This window comes from Sorex fumeus, unplaced genomic scaffold (genome assembly GCF_029834395.1).
Source record: "Sorex fumeus unplaced genomic scaffold, SorFum_2.1 ptg000046l, whole genome shotgun sequence".
NCBI lineage: Eukaryota > Metazoa > Chordata > Mammalia > Eulipotyphla > Soricidae > Sorex > Sorex fumeus.
The window spans coordinates 14,499,785-14,515,764 of NW_026606103.1; the positions used below are offsets into that span (position 1 = coordinate 14,499,785).

Sequence of the window (15,980 nt, forward strand, 5' to 3'; positions counted from 1 at the left end):
TTTTCTTGTGCCTCATCTGAAAGGGAAGGCTTTTAGTTTTCCTCCATGCAGTACTATGCTTTCTATGGATTTGTGTTAAATGGTTTTAACTATATTGAGGGAAATTTCTCCAACTCCATTTTTTAATTGAGAGTTTTTAATCATTAATGGATGTTGGATTTTGTCAAATGTGTTCCCTGCACCTATTGATAGGTTCATATAATCTTTATTTTTCAGGGCTATTGGTTTGTAGTTTTCCTTTTTTCTGCTGTCTCTGACTGCTTTTGGTATCAGGGTGATTGTTGGTTGCCCTGTGGAAACAAAATAGCAGGATTTTGCTGCTGGACAGGATGGGAGATCTAAGAGAGCTCCTCACTCCTTTAACCTTTCTAAGCTATTACACAAATTCTGGAGCTTTTTCTACTGGGATCTAAGCAGATAACATCCTCTTCTATGCCTGGTGAAGGCTGTTCGTGGAAACACGAACCCATTTCATTGGGGAGCAAATGCCCTGGTTGCCTCATTTCCTGCTGCAGACCCGTTTTCCAGACCTCACAGTTCCGTGGATTCACTCACTGCTCTAAAGATTCCTACTTCTCCAGCACCAACGCTCAGGTCTCTTGGCCGCATGCGCTCATCCAAACACTCATACAGGCTTTTCTTGGTAAGTGTTTGTCTAATATTACTGTGGTTACATTTGTGGCTCCTTTTTGGCTATTACTTGCATGGGAATTTTTTTTAATTTTTATTAGTGGAACACCATGAGGTACAGTTGTAGACTTACAAATTTTTGTGCTTGGATTTCAATTATACAATGATCAAATACCCATCCCTCCACCAGTGCCCATTTTCCACCACCATGGGTCCTGGTATCCTTCCCACCCCCCATCCCCCCATAGCCCCATCCCCCCCCCCCCCCCCCGTCTTTGTGGCAGAGCATTCCCTTTTATTCTCTCTCTCTCCTTTTGGGTGCTGTGGTTTGCAAAAGAGGCATTGAGTGGCAATCATGTTTGGTCTATAGTCTACTTTCAGCATAATTCTCCCATCATGGGAAATCTTTTTCCATTTTTTTGACCTTTGTGTGTCGCTAGAGCTGGAGAATTTCTTTAGACAATATAAAGTATGTTACTGGCTTTTGTGTGTTTTTAAAAATTTAGCACAGCGGTAGGGCATTTGCCTTGCACGCAGCCAACATGGCCAACCCGAGTTGGATTCCTCTGCCCCTCTCGGAGAGCCCGGCAAGCTGCGGAGAGTATCTCGCCTGCACGGCAGAGCCTGGCAAGCCACCCGTGATGTATTCAATATACCAAACACAGTAACAACAAAATCTCCAATGGAGACATTACTGGGCCCGCTCCAGCAAATCGACGAACAATGGGAGGGCCTTTTTTTTTTAATGTATTTGGCCATTTATGTTTTTTTATGGGGAAGAGTAAACTTATATTAAAAGTAATTGCCACTGGGGACAGAGTCAGTATTGCCCTTAAAAAATAATCCTCTGTCCAGAGCAATGACTCAAATGGCTTGAGAGCATGTTTTGCCATGAATCTCCTGTGCTGGGTCCCTGGCACTGCTTGGCCCCCAAAGGTCCACAGGAAGTCCCCAAGCAAATAACTGGGAGTCACTCTCAGGTACCACTGAGAATGGCCCAAATATCAGAAAGGGAAAAATGTTATTTCTGTCTCACTTTTCTTGGGTTTTGTATTTTTCTTACTGCCTTTGTTCTCTGTAGGTGTATGTTAGCACAGTGTGAATCCCTTATTTTATTCTGTAAATACATTATAGTTTTTTGTTTGTTTGTTTCACAGATAAAGTATTTTCTAGTGTTATGGTGACATGGTTAACCTGAAGTCGGCTTCAATCACAATTTGTTTCTTTAGTGCTTGACTTCCCAACGCTGTTATGGATGTAACAATATATTGAGAGCACTATTATTCAATACAGTTCTGATAGCTGCTGCCACAGAAATTAAGCAAGAAAAAAATTTAAATTTGTGTTCAAATTGGCAAAGAAATCAAATTCACTGTTTACAAATGACATATCAAGAATCCTAAGACTGCATAACCAATCATTCATTAAACACTCCTAGAAGCAATAAATCTTTACAGGAAAGTTGCAGCTTACGAAAGCAAACAGGAAAATCTTTTGTGATTTTATATGTAAACAATGATAAAAGAGTGATTTAATTTAAAAATCCTGCTTATAGTTATGAAAAACATTAGGTAATGTGTAATCAATTTTTAGAAAGGAGGTGAAAGATTTACTTATTAAAACCTACAAAGCACTGTTAGGAATTTCGTATGTAGGAACCCAAAAAGGCTCCTCTGAAAAACTCCTCAAAACAATATATTTATATAGTAAAGTAGCAGGATACAAAACCAGTGCACAGGATTCTAATTTATTCTTACATGTAAACAAACAAACAACAACAAAAAAAAACCCAAATCCAGAATAGAAATAAACCCGATTGCAATCATGAAAAAACAGAAACCCCTTAGTTTAACAAAGGAGGTAAAAGACCTATTTAGTGAAAACTGAAAAACTTCTGAAAGGAATTTAAAATGAACTAATGTAATAGAAAAATATTCTTGGTTTAAGGATCATAATAATTGCCATCTTGAAAATGACTATCTTAACTCAAAGTAGTTTACAGAAACAGCAATTGTGAAAAAAATTTCCGTGGCATTATTCAAGGACATGGAGTAAATTTTTCTAAAATTTGCATTAAGCTACAAAACTCCTGACATAGCCAAAGCAATCTTGAGGAAAAATGGGAGGCATTGTGTCCCCAGACTTTAAATTCTGACACAAAGCTTTAGCAATCAAAATTGGTTGGTACCGGAAGAAAAAAAGTCTCTTCTCAATGGCATAGGATTGAGAAGTCAGGGAGAAACCCTCAGATGCATGAGCAATTTATTTATGAAGAAGTGCATGAATTGGAGCAAGGAAACCTCTTTAGCCAATGATTACGGGAAAACTAGATAGTCACAATTAAAAAAATGAAATTAGGTGCAAGCCTTCATCATACTTGGGTCTGGAGTGACCCTGTGCTTTCCCACAGTGCTTGCAATTATGAAACGTTGTGAGATCTTGACCTGCTCCATTCAGAGTAAGGTGTTAGAAATCTCAGACAATCGTGAAAAATAAGAAAAAGAATAAAACAGAAGCAATAAGGGAAAAATAGACCCCTCTTTCACCCTGTAAACAAAAATCAACTCAAGTAAATTAAAATATTTATATTGCACTTGAATCTTGAAAAATCCATTGGGGAAACATAGGCAAGACTCTCCAAAATCATGACCACAGTGAAGTCTGAAATGTAAGAACTCAAGTGGCAAAGGTAATAAAAACAGAAACGGAACTATATCAAACTAGAACACTTCTGCATTCTGTGAGCAATGTGCCCTACAATTAAAAGACATTCTGCTAATTGAAAGGATTTTGAGACCATACGCAAGATAAAGGACTAATATCTAAGATACATAAAGTGCTCTTAAAGCTCTCCATCACTACATGCAAAAAAATGGGCTCAGAACTCTGCCTAACACCATGTACAAAAGTAAGATCAAAATGGATTAAAGACCTCAACATCAGACCAGAAACCATAAGGAACATTGAAGACAAAGTTGGCAAAACCCTCCATGACATTGAAGCTAATGGTATCTTCAAAGATGCCACGCCACTGACTGAGCAAGTGAAAACAGAGATAGATAAATGGGACTTTCTTAAACTAAGAAGCTTCTGCACCTCCAAAGAAACAGTGACCAAAATACAAAGACAGTCTACAGAATGGGAAAGAATATTCGCCGAATACACATCTGACAAGGGGTTGATATCAAGGATATACAAAGTACTGGTTGAACTCCACAAGAAGAAAACATCCAACCCCATCAAAAAATGGGGCAATGAAATGAACAGAAACTTTCTCAAAGAAGAAATCCAAATGGCAAAAAAGCACATGAGAAAATGCTCTACATCATTAATCATAAGGGAGATGCAGATCAAAACCACAATGAGATACCATCTCACACCTCAGAGACTGGCCCACATTCAAAAGAACAAAAGCAATTGATGCTGCCACAGATGTGGCGAGAAAGGGACACTCCTTCACTGCTGGTGGGAATGCCGACTAGTTCAGCCCTTTTGGAAAACAGTATGGATGCTTCTCAAAAAATTAGAAATTGAGCTCCCATTTGACCCAGCAATACCATTCCTGGGAATATATCTCAGAGAGGCAAAAATGTATAGTTGAAGTGACATCTGCACTTGTTTGTTCATTACAGCACTCTTTACAGTAGCCAGAAACTGAAAGAAATCTGAGTGCTCAAGAAAAGATGACTGGTTAAAGAAACTTTGGTACATCTACACAATGGAGTACTATGTAGCTCTTAGAAAAGATGAAATCATGAAATTTACACACAAGTGGTACAACATGGAAAGTATCATGCTAAGCGAAATGAGTCAGAAAGAGAGGGTTAGGCATAGAAAGATTGCATTCATCTGGGGGATATAAAATAACAAAATATGAGATTAATACCCAAGAATAGCTGAGATCAACACCAGGAGGATTACTCCATAGCTTAGAGGCCAGCCGGGTATTCTAGGGGATAGGGCAGTTCAGATAGAGAAGGGAGCACCAAATGGAGGGTGTTTGGAGGATCCTCCCAGGAGGGGAGATGCATGTTGAAAGTAGAGTATGGACTGAACATGTTTGCCACTCAATGCCTCTTTTGCTGACCACAACACAAAAAGAAGAGAACAAAAGGGAATGCCCTGCCACAGTGGCACGGGGGTTGGGGGGTTGGGGGGGAGGGATATTATCCATGGTAGTGGAAAATGGGCACTGGTGGAGGGATGGGTATTTGATCATGGTATGACCGAAACCCAAGCACAAAAATTTGTAAATCTACAACTGTACCTCATGATGTTTCACTAAAAAAAAAAAAAAAAAAAAAAAAAAAAAAAAAAAAACTCTCCATCAGAAAAACCGATTCAAAAATGTGGAAAGGAAAGGAATGACATGGTCTCAAGATGTGAAATTGACCCAGAGGCAAAGGAAATTCGTCATCATTGATTATAAGGGAAATGCAAATCAAAGTGAAAATAAAACATCACTCACATGGGGACTCACAAATGTGTAACACAAAGCCAGAAATGAGTAAGTGCCAGTGGGGGTGTGCCAGATAGGAACCTCATTTTTCATTGGAGAGACTGGTTTGGCTCAGCCTGAAGGACATCTCCACACCTGTACTCATCACAGCATTGTTGACTGCAGCCAGGATCTGGAAACAACGCAAGTGCCCACAAGAGATGAGTGGATAAAGAGCTTGTACAAACACACGTGCAGTACCGCTCAAATATGAGAAGAGGTGAAAGGTTCACCTGGCTGAAACTTGGATGGAATTGGAAGCTGTTATAATAAGTGAGCTGAGAAGAAAAAGACAAATGCCAGATGATCGTCCTCATGTGGAGGATGAAGAAGCAAAGTAAGTGTATTTGACAGTCACCAGTGGGAATGAACCCTGAGATGTGATTGTGACAGAACAGGGAATTGAGGGAAAACATTTGTGGGTGGGCTTTGATTAAGCCACACCTGGGCGTGCTCAGGACTTACTCCTGTCCCTGTGCTCAGGGCTCAGTCCTGATGATGATCAGGGTGCTGAAGATCAAGTCTGGCTACATGCTCAATGAGAGCACTCTGCCTGTTGCACTACCTGATATTTTGCCCATTTTGTGTCTAGTATTCATTTGTCCTAGTGAATTTTTAAGCTCAATTCTTTTTATGAAGTAGTTTATTTAAAGAAACTCTTAGAGAAATTAGAAACACATAAAATATGAGAAACTAATCAGTTGCTGAAAATTTGCCTAGTTTGTGCCTACTGTTAATTTGTTCTAGTGAATTTCAAGCTCAGTTCTGTTTTATCAAGTTACTAGTTTATTTAAAGATGCTTTCTTAGAGAAAAATGATAAATATCTGAAATGTAAGAAATTAATCTATTTTTTGTTTTGATAGATTTCCTTTTTTTAAATAATTCCAAGAAATGACTGACATGTGCATCTCAAGAAGATTTTACGTTATATATGACTAGTTAAATCAAATACTGGACACCATGCATGACTAGGTAGTTCGTATTTCTATAAAACTTTTCCCTTAATTATATTGTAAAGATTAATCTCCTTGAATTTTGTAAATTTAATTTTTATGAGTTTAATTTATAATTATATGTTGTAATGATAATATATATATATATATATATATATTAGTGAGATACCATGTACAGCTACATGGTAACTAGTTTGTAAATAGACTTACAAACTGTCGTATTTGGGTTTCAGTTACACAATGATCAAGTACCCATCATCCACTAGTGCCCATCCATTCTCCACCAATGAACCCAGTAGCCTGCCCACTACCCCACCCCCACCCCACCCCACCTCTATGGCAGGGCATTCCCTTTTTCTCTCTCTTCCTTTAGGGTGTTGGGGTTTGCAATAGAGGTATTGAGTGGCCACCGTGTTCGGTCTATAGTCTACTTTCAGCCTTTCAGCACGCATCTTGCATCCCCAGCGAGTCCTCCAAACACCCTTTACTTGGTGTTTCCTTTTCTGTCTGAACTGCCCTTTCCCCCAGCATGTGCTGCCGGCTTCCAAGATGTGGAGCAGACCTTCTGGTACTTATTACAACTATTCTTACCACTTTGTAGTAGAGTTTGAGGATGGAGAGGTTGATGCCTCCCCACCCTTTTCCCCAAGAATTGCTTTAGCTATTCGTGAGCATTTGTTGCTCAAATGAATTCTAGGAGTGCTAAATGATCCATTTCTTTGAAGAATTTCATGGCTATCCTCATAGGGATCACATTGAATCTGTATAGTGCCTTGGGGAGTATTGCCATTTTGACAATATTAATTCTTCCTATTCATTATCAGGCGATATGTTTCCATTTCCTCATGTCCTCTTTTATTTTGTGGAGTAGCGTTTTGCAGTTTTCTTTGTAGAGGTCCTTTACTCCTTAGGCTGATTCCGAGGTACTTGATTTTCTGGGGCACAATTTTTGGGTACTGCGACTTTATTGTCCAAGTCTATTGTTTCAAGGAGTTTCTTGGTAAAGGCTTTTAGGATTCTCTAGATATAGTATCATATCATCTGCGAATAGTGAGAGCTTGATTTTTTCCTTTCCTATATGGATGATAATATTATTATTACACATAGTTTAAATTCACTAAAGTCAAAGATAAAAGTTAATTTAAACCCTTTACATAATTTTATAGAAAAGAAGTATCCATTAATTTTGCTGAAGTGTATGTGTTTTAAATGTTTTGCATATTTTTTAGTCAGCAGATATACCATTTAAAATTAAAGTTGGTCGGGGCTGGAGAGATAGCACAGTGGGTAGGGCGTTTGCCTTGCACGTGGCCGACCCGGGTTCTATTCCCAGCATCCCATATGGTCCCCTGAGCACCGCCAGGAGTAACTCCTGAGTGCAGAGCCAGGAGTAAGCCCTGTGCATCTCCAGGTGTGACCCAAAAAGCAAAAAATAAATAAATAAAATTAAAGTTGGTCATATATTCATTGTGTGAATTAACGTTGAAAGCTATGTTTATTCTCGGAATTTCTTTCAAAGCAAATGGCCATAATAATATACCTATCTCTGTAATATACCTTTAATGTTATTGAGCATTATCGGAAACAATTGTTTTTACATAAATCTGAGTTGCATAACTTAAAAATGTTGTTAGTTCAGTGTATTCTTTGTTAAAAGACTAAGAAATTATATATATTATTAGGTATTGGAAAAGTTACTTGAAAGCCAAAATGTCCCATCTCAGTTTCTTAGGTTTCTGACAGCTCTTTCTGCAGTCTGAGCGTCCATGTGGTATAGAGGAGGAGGGGTTAAGGAGTCCAGGCGAGGCACCATTATTTCTGCTTTTAATACCTGCTCCTATTTTCTGGGTTTTCAGACAGCATGTATGCTTTCTTGTTTTCTAAAATTTTTCTGTGAATAATGCAATAATCTATCCACATAACTAATCTGAAGATTGCAATTTGTTATTAAGGATGCAGTTTTATTAATTTTATAATGTCATGACAATACTGAGTAAGTTTCGCATTATAAACTAATGTGTTTGATTTTTAAGGTGGCATTGAACTGTATTGACTTAAACATCCTTTTTAATACATATGTAGGTTAACTTGATCTTATAATCCTATGGATAAACTTTTATACCCAACCATTTGAAGCTGCATTGGAAGACATTTGGTCATAGTGCCTTCTTCTACTAGGTCAGTTATTAAACACTTTCTCCTTTATGTTGATGAAATAATCCTCTATATTTGGCAGTTTGTTCAGAATTGTGGTTAAATTTTCTGAAATATTTTATATGTAAAATTTGTATTTGGGGGCTGGAGCGATAGCACAGTGGATAGGGCGTTTGTCTTGCACGCAGCCAACCCTGGTTGGATTCCCAGCATCCCATATGATTCCCTGAGCACCGCCAGGAGTGATTCCTGAGTGCATGAGCCAGGAGTAACCCCTTTGCATCGCTGGGTGTGACCTAAAAAAAGCAAAATAAATAAATAAATAAAATTTGTATTTGGTAATAATATTTGCTTAAAGTTATTGTACACTTAAAATTTGAAATATTTTCAATATGCTTTGTATACTATATATTTACACTGAAAATAATTGACTTTATTTTAATGTTTAGTATAGAGCTAAACCATAATCCTATAAAAGATGAAAAACCAAGCACGTGGAATTAAAAAAAATAGGAAAAGCAAAACAAAAATTAGCAAGTACAAGTGAGAAAACAATAAAGATTAGTAATAAGAAAAATAGGAGAGATTTAAATACTTCAGTAAAATATAATTTTACTTTGGTGACACTGTGACTACAAAACATGTGGTAGAATCTTAATATAGTAATTACTTTTTAAAGCTCTTTTTGTAGGGCTGCTCTATGAAATTTTTATACCATCATATTTAATAGTAAATAATAAATTAGTATTAGTCTACAATCATATTTAATAGTTTGCTTTTATGCATGTATTCACCCATGCTTGTAACTATAGAAAAGATTTCTTTTAGCTTCCATGAGATTTACATAGAAACGTTTATCGCAGAGGACCGAGCTCACCCTGCTGGTGAAACAGACCATGTACACATTCAGCCTCCATCACCAGACAACTGAATGGCAGCAGTCATTTGAGAAAATGCTGCTGTTTTCTCCAATATCAGAATACAGTGTGGTGTGCTTTTTCTCTTCAGCATTTCTTACCTGCATGCATTCCTTAAAGCTATACTTTTATTCAAATAATTTATCAGACTATTTGAAGTGTGCTTCCACTTATAAAAGTTATATTTGAGTTTTGAGAGGAGTTCATTTGACCTTTTTTTTGTACTTAAAACAATATTAATTTGAGGCTGGAGCCACAAATTAAGCCGCACAGCGGATAGGGCATTTGCCTTGCACACGGCCAACCTGGGTTCGGTCGCCAGCATCCCATATGGTCCGCTGAGCACCGTCGGGAGTAACTCCTGGGTGCATAGCCAGGAGTAATACCTGTGCATCGCTAGGTATGCCCCCCCAAAAAAAGAAGTAATATTAATTTTAGGTAGCACTGTAGCAACGTCCACCAGTTGTCCATCGATTTGCTCGAGCGGGCCCAGTAATGTCTCCATTGTGACACTTGTTGTTACTGTGTTTGGCATATCAAATAGGCCAGGGGTAGCTTGCCAAACTTTGACATGTGGGCGAGATGCTTTCGGTAGCTTGCCAGGCTCTCCGAGAACAAAGATAAATAGTATTATTTAGTATGATTTAGGAGTGAACATTTCATTTGAGCAAATCTTTGAGAACCTAGGAATTATTGAAAGTAAGTAAAACAATCCTTTACACTTGATCCCCTTAATACTGTGAATCACTTAAAATATAGCTCAGTTTAAAAAATTAAATTTTTTCTTATTATTTTATATTTTATAGTATATCTGATGATGACAAACTTGATTCTGATTTTTCTGCCCCTAAAATAAACCTGAAAATTGAGTTATATGGCATAGTAATTGAATTTAAAGTTCAAATATTTATTTTTTGACTTGTTTTTTAATTTTTATTAGTGAAACACCATGAGGTACAGTTGTAGAAGTACAAATTTTTGTGCTTGGATTTCAGTTATACAATGATTGAGTACCCATCTCTCCATCAGTGCCCATTCTCCACCTCCAGTGCTCCCAGTCTCCCTCCCACCGCCCCATCACCCCCATCCCATACCACCCCTGTGGCATTCCCTTTTGTTTTCTCTCTCCTTTTGGGTATTGTGGTTTGCAAAAGAGGCATTGAGTGGCAATCTTGTTTGGTCTATAGTCTACTTTCAGCATGCTTCTCCCATCCTGGGAGGATCCTCCCAACACCCATTATTTGGTGCTCCCATCTCTATCAGAGCTGCCTTTTCCCTTTCCCCCCAGCATGTGCGGCTGGCCTCCAAGTCATGGAGTGAACCTCCTGATACTTATCTCGGCTATTCTTGGTTGTTAGTCTCTTATTTTGTTACTTTAGATTCCCAGATAAACGCAATCTTTCTATGTCTGTCCCTCTCTTTTTGACTCATTTCGCTTAGCCTTGGAGTGTTTTTATTCGGGTCTCTTTTAGCTGGCACTCTTCTGGCTCCTTGGATCTGAATGTCTGCATTCTTTAACTTTGGGAACTGTTCAGCAAGATTTCTAAGAGTTTCATTGTATTGGTGGTGCTGTTTCTGTGCTGGTGATAGAGCCCAGGCCCATGTACATGAGGAGCAGATTCTTCATCGTTCAGCTGCTTCACCCCTCCCCCCACAACTCAGTTTAAATGTAGAGGTAAAGGTAAAGGTAAAGGCCCTCCCGTTGATCGTCGATTTGCTCGAGCGGGCCCAGTAACATCTCCATTGGAGACTTTGTTGTTACTGTGTTTGGCATATCGAATACTCTCGGTAGTTTGCTGGTCTCTCTGAGAGGGGCGGAGGAATCGAACTCGGGTCGGCCATGTTGGCCGCTTGTAAGGCAAACGCCCTTATTTTAAGAAATTCATTTATATAGCTTTTTAGAATTGAGCAAGTAAAAATGTGAACAATTAAAGAGCTTTTTTAAAAAAATTTTATTGTATTTCAGTGCTATGGATCTTCTTGACTCAGTTGATATGATGAAACAAAATCTGCAAGATGGCAAATTCAAACCTGATGGATGTTTTTACAACAACACAAGAAAATAGTAAGCTTCCTTAAGTTTTTTTTTTAATTTTTAAGAATACAAATAAATTTATTGGCATTTAATGATTTTTTGAATTAAAGATCTGCTGTAAGTTATTATTTGATTTATAGCTGGAAATAGAGTGACTTTTCTTTAAAAATATTTTAAATTGACAGTGCCAGAGAGACAGTACAGCAGAAAGGGAGCTTGCCTTGCAGGCTTCTGACATGGGTCCATCTATGGTCCCTTGAACCCTCAGAAGTGATCCCTGAGCACAGAGCCAGGAAGAAGCCCTGAGCACAGCTAGCTGTGGCGCCAAAACAAAACAAGACAAAACCAAAAAAATTGACTTGTGGTAAGTTAATTCTAATTTACAATTAGTATTACTGAAGTATCATTTACTTATATCTTTTTGAATTGCTCAATTCTATATCACAGTTTGTTATATAGCATTATCAATATAACATAATATCAGACACATTAAAACTGCATTATCAAACTTGTTTTTGAAAACCTAAAAATGTCAAGGAAGTCTATATGTTGCAATCCCTTTAGAAAATCCAAGCCTATAGTTACTCCTCTAAATTTTTTCCTTATTTCTAGAGCTGACAGTTGACTTATTAAAACTACTATTTAGGATTTAAATTACTAATTGGATTTAAATTACTATTTGGTCATTGTCATTGTCATTGTCCTCCTGTTGTTCATTAATTTGCTCAAGCGGGCCAAGTAACATCTCCATTGTGAGACTTTGTTGTTACTGTGTTTGACATATCGAATACGTCACGGGTAGCTTGCCAGGCTTTGGTGTGCGGGCGAAATACTCTCGGTAGCTTGAAAGGCTCTCTGAAAGGGGCAGAGGAATCGAACTCGGGTCAGCCATGTTGGCTGCGTGCAAGGCAAACGCCCCACCCGCTGTGCTATCACTCCAGCCCTGGGTAATTTAAATATTACCCAAAATGTTACCAAAAATATTTCAATGATTTGATAGAGCTATATTATGTTTATTCTAATAAAACTCATTCCTTTGCTTATTTTCCAAAGAGAATGATAAAATTATTGTATTAATTCAAAAAGGGTTGAATATAAGTAAATGTATAGGTAATGTTCACTTGGCATTGTATATTTAGAGAAAAATAATATAAAAATATTTAATGCTATTGGTTTGAGCATATTAAATGTATGGGGTTTTTTTTATTTGAATATGGGAATTCTGCTGGTAGAACAATTCTTGAAGTAAATTTTGCTCTCCAAGTTACAGATGTAATCATGGAAGCATATTGGAAAACATAGGCTAAAAATGAAGCAATGAAAACAACTATCTTAAAAACAAATAATAAACTAACAGTAACGAAGCCATCTTCTCTGCCCATCTTCTCTGAAAACTAAAAAGAAGGCCAGGAAGGCATCTGGGACTCTGGTTTGAATTTAGGGACGCCAATTTGCTCCCCAGGTCAGTATTAAACCCCACCTATGAAGAGCAACGTCGTGGAATGAAGAGGAACAGCCATGTATTTCTTCACCTCTCCATAATTAATCATAGACATACACAGACATTCTAACTACAACAATGCACAAGAAACAACTTCAAATAACAACAGTCACAATAGTAAAGCAACGCAGAAACCCACTAAACTTAGTGCAGATTCTAGCCCAGATGAACCAACCAGTAACAATGAGCTATATAACCTCTCTGATAAAGAATTTAGAATGAGATTGATGAAGATCCATAGGAAACTCAAAGAAACAATGGAGTGCACCGCCAATGAAACACAAGAGGATATGAGAGCAGAAATAAGGAAAATACAGATGAAAATACAAGCATAAATGCCAGATCTAAAACCTGGAAGATGAAATGAAAAACTCACTGGGAAACCTCATTAACAGAGTAACAGCTTATGAACACAGAATCAGTGAACTCCAAGATGAGGTGCAGGAAATCTCCAGAAGACACCAGAAGATAGAAAATAGCCTCAAAATAAACCAATAGATGACAGGAGAACTTTGGGATAAATTCAACAACAATGTAAGAATCCTTGAGTTCCCAGAGGGACAGGGGAAAAAACCCTATGAAGAAGCAACTGTCAAGGCCATCATTTCTGAGTTCCCATAGTTGAACAGCACATGCACCCAAATCCAGGGGGCCCAACAGGTGCCAGCTAAATGAAATAAAAATGAAAATACCATGAGATGCATCTTAATCAGAATGCTGAAAATGATAGAGATAGAATACTGAAAGAAAACATCACAAAAGGACATCACTTACAAAGGAGCATCCTTAATATGTACAACCAACTTATCGGATTAAATCTTCCATGCTTGAAGATAGTGGTGAAATACAGTGAATAAAATTCAATGAAACAAATGCCTCACCAAGAATACTTTACCCACCAGATTCTCATTCAGATTTTGAAGGAACAAAACACAAATTCACAGCTAAACTTCATAGACTTAAAGCCATTTAGATGGGTCACTTTAAGATAAGACAACCCCCACAGTCATAGCGAATTCTTACAAAAAGATGGCACAAGCCCTCCACCCCCCTTAACGAAAATCTCTCTCAAAGTCAGTGGGCTAAATATACCAATTAAGAGAAACAGAATGGTAGGATGGATTAAAAAATTGAAACCAACACTCTGTTGTCTGCAAGAAACATATTTAAACAGCAAACATAGACTCAAAGTCAAAGGCTAGAAAACAATTGTTAAGGATATCACTTGATCACTTGACTTCCTGTTACTCATCGATTTGCTTGAGTGGATGCCAGTCATGTCTCCATTTGTCCCTGTCATGTGCTAGTGTAGCCCAATGGCATCTGTTCGTTCTAGGAACATGAAGAGCCTCAAAAAGATTGTTCAGGGTCTTGATGAAGAAGTCTGACCATCTTGTAGGTGGGGGGCCACGCAATCTTTTGACGTCCCGTGGAATCCAGGCAGTAATGGCTCTAGTCCAGTGGCAGTCTCCAAATATCATTACATGTCCAGCCCATCTGATTTTCGACGCCTTGGCAAACAAAACAGCATCCCTGATTCTTGACCATTGAAGGAGGTTGGAACTCCAGATTCTTTCTCTCATTTGAGTGAAAAGTGACACTCCAAGCATAGCCCTTTCTATTCCTCTTTGGAAGACACGAATAGCATTCTCATCCTGTTTTCATAGGGCCCAGGTCTCTGAGGCATATGTTAATGCAGGAAGAACAGTGGAATTGAAGAGATGTGCCCAGAGCCAGAGGTTCTTTGTCCTCTTAGTTATTTCTTTGATGTTCTTGAAGGCATTCTAAGCCGCTCTCTTCCTCCTGCGCAACTCAGGTGCCAGGTCATACGTCATGTTGAATTCTCGACATAGGTACGCATAACTGTTGCATTTGGAGATGGTCATTCCGTTGAGAGCGATTGGAACATCAGGAACAAGACTGTTTTTCACAACATTGTCTTCGTGAGATTCAGCTGTAGACCTACCTTTCCACACTCACGGTCAAAGTCGGCCAGCATTTGTGCCACTTGGCTAAAGTTTGGTGTTATTTAGAACGATGTCATCAGCAAAGCGGAGGTGATGTAGTTGCCGACCCTCTATCTTCACTCCCATTCCTTCCCATTTCAGTCATCGCATGATGTTTCCGGGGGTGGCACTGAAGAGTTTCGGTGAAATGGTATCACCCTGCTGAACCCCTATCTTGACATCGATGATCACTTCTTTGTAGAATGGTGAGATCCTGGTAGTGAATCCATAATACAGATCACAGAGGACCCTGATTGATATATTGAGTTTGAATGCCCTGATAGGCTAGGGCTTCAATGACTGCTTTGATCTCAACAGAATCAAAGGCCTTCTTTAAATCAATAAACCTTAGGGAGAGCGGCATCTTGAACTCCCAAGAAACCTCAATGAGCTTGGTTATCGTGTGGATGCCGTCAATTGTGCTGAATCCTTTGCGGAACTTGGCTTGCTCGCATGGTTTTCCTTCATCTAGTGTTCTGTCAATCCTATTCGGGATGACTTAAGTGAACAGCTTGTAGATGACAGATAATAAGGCAGAACATGCGACAAAAGAGGCGTCGGAGGTGTCAGTGTCCTTGTCAACACGAACGTGGCCACAGCATTGATTCTTTCGAATGCCTTACAACCTGAATAGGACAATTACACTTGAATAGATGTGGCTCACTACTGGCAGTTTCTATCTTCGTTGTAAACGCACCAACATCCAATTATGATGAAGGAGTAATTGAGAAGTCCTACATGCAGTTGGAGAAGTTCTATAAAGAAGACCACACCTTCTATAAGATCATTGTTTGTGATTTTAATGCCAAGATAGGACCGAGAAGTTCAGCTGAAGAACTCCACATTGGGACCCATGGCCTAGAATGGAACGCACAGGGTTAGAGACTGTCTGACTTTATTGTGTCGACCAAGACAAAGACTATCCAGGGTAACTCACAGTTCCAGAAGGCTGAATCTAAACGTTGGACATGAGAATAAAGACCAAGTTACCAGAAATTGTGGGATGTATCTAAAACTGTTATAAGAGGAATGTTTAGTAAGAATTCTGTAAGAATTCATCAGGAAGCAAGACCCACATATTCAGCTTAACTTCTCACTTTAAGATCTTGAGAAATGACCATCAAAAGGAGCTTAAACCAGGTGGCAAGAAGGAAATAAAAAAAAAAACAGTAAAAATGAACGAGCTGGAATCACAAAAGATAAGCCAAAAGATCAATGAAACCAAGATCTTGTTCTTGGAAAAAAAAAAAAGAAAGACAATAAACTGCTATCAAGACATACAAAG

The 15,980-nt window shown here is 38.4% G+C and overlaps 1 non-coding gene across 1 annotated transcript; it reads left to right on the top strand.

Moving 5' to 3' along the window:
- The first annotated feature begins 2,988 nt into the window (after nucleotides 1-2,988).
- Nucleotides 2,989-3,115, top strand: LOC130031334 (small nucleolar RNA SNORA9). Its single transcript, XR_008793680.1, has one exon. It is a non-coding gene; the product is annotated as a small nucleolar RNA SNORA9 (small nucleolar RNA).
- The last annotated feature ends 12,865 nt before the right edge of the window (nucleotides 3,116-15,980 follow it).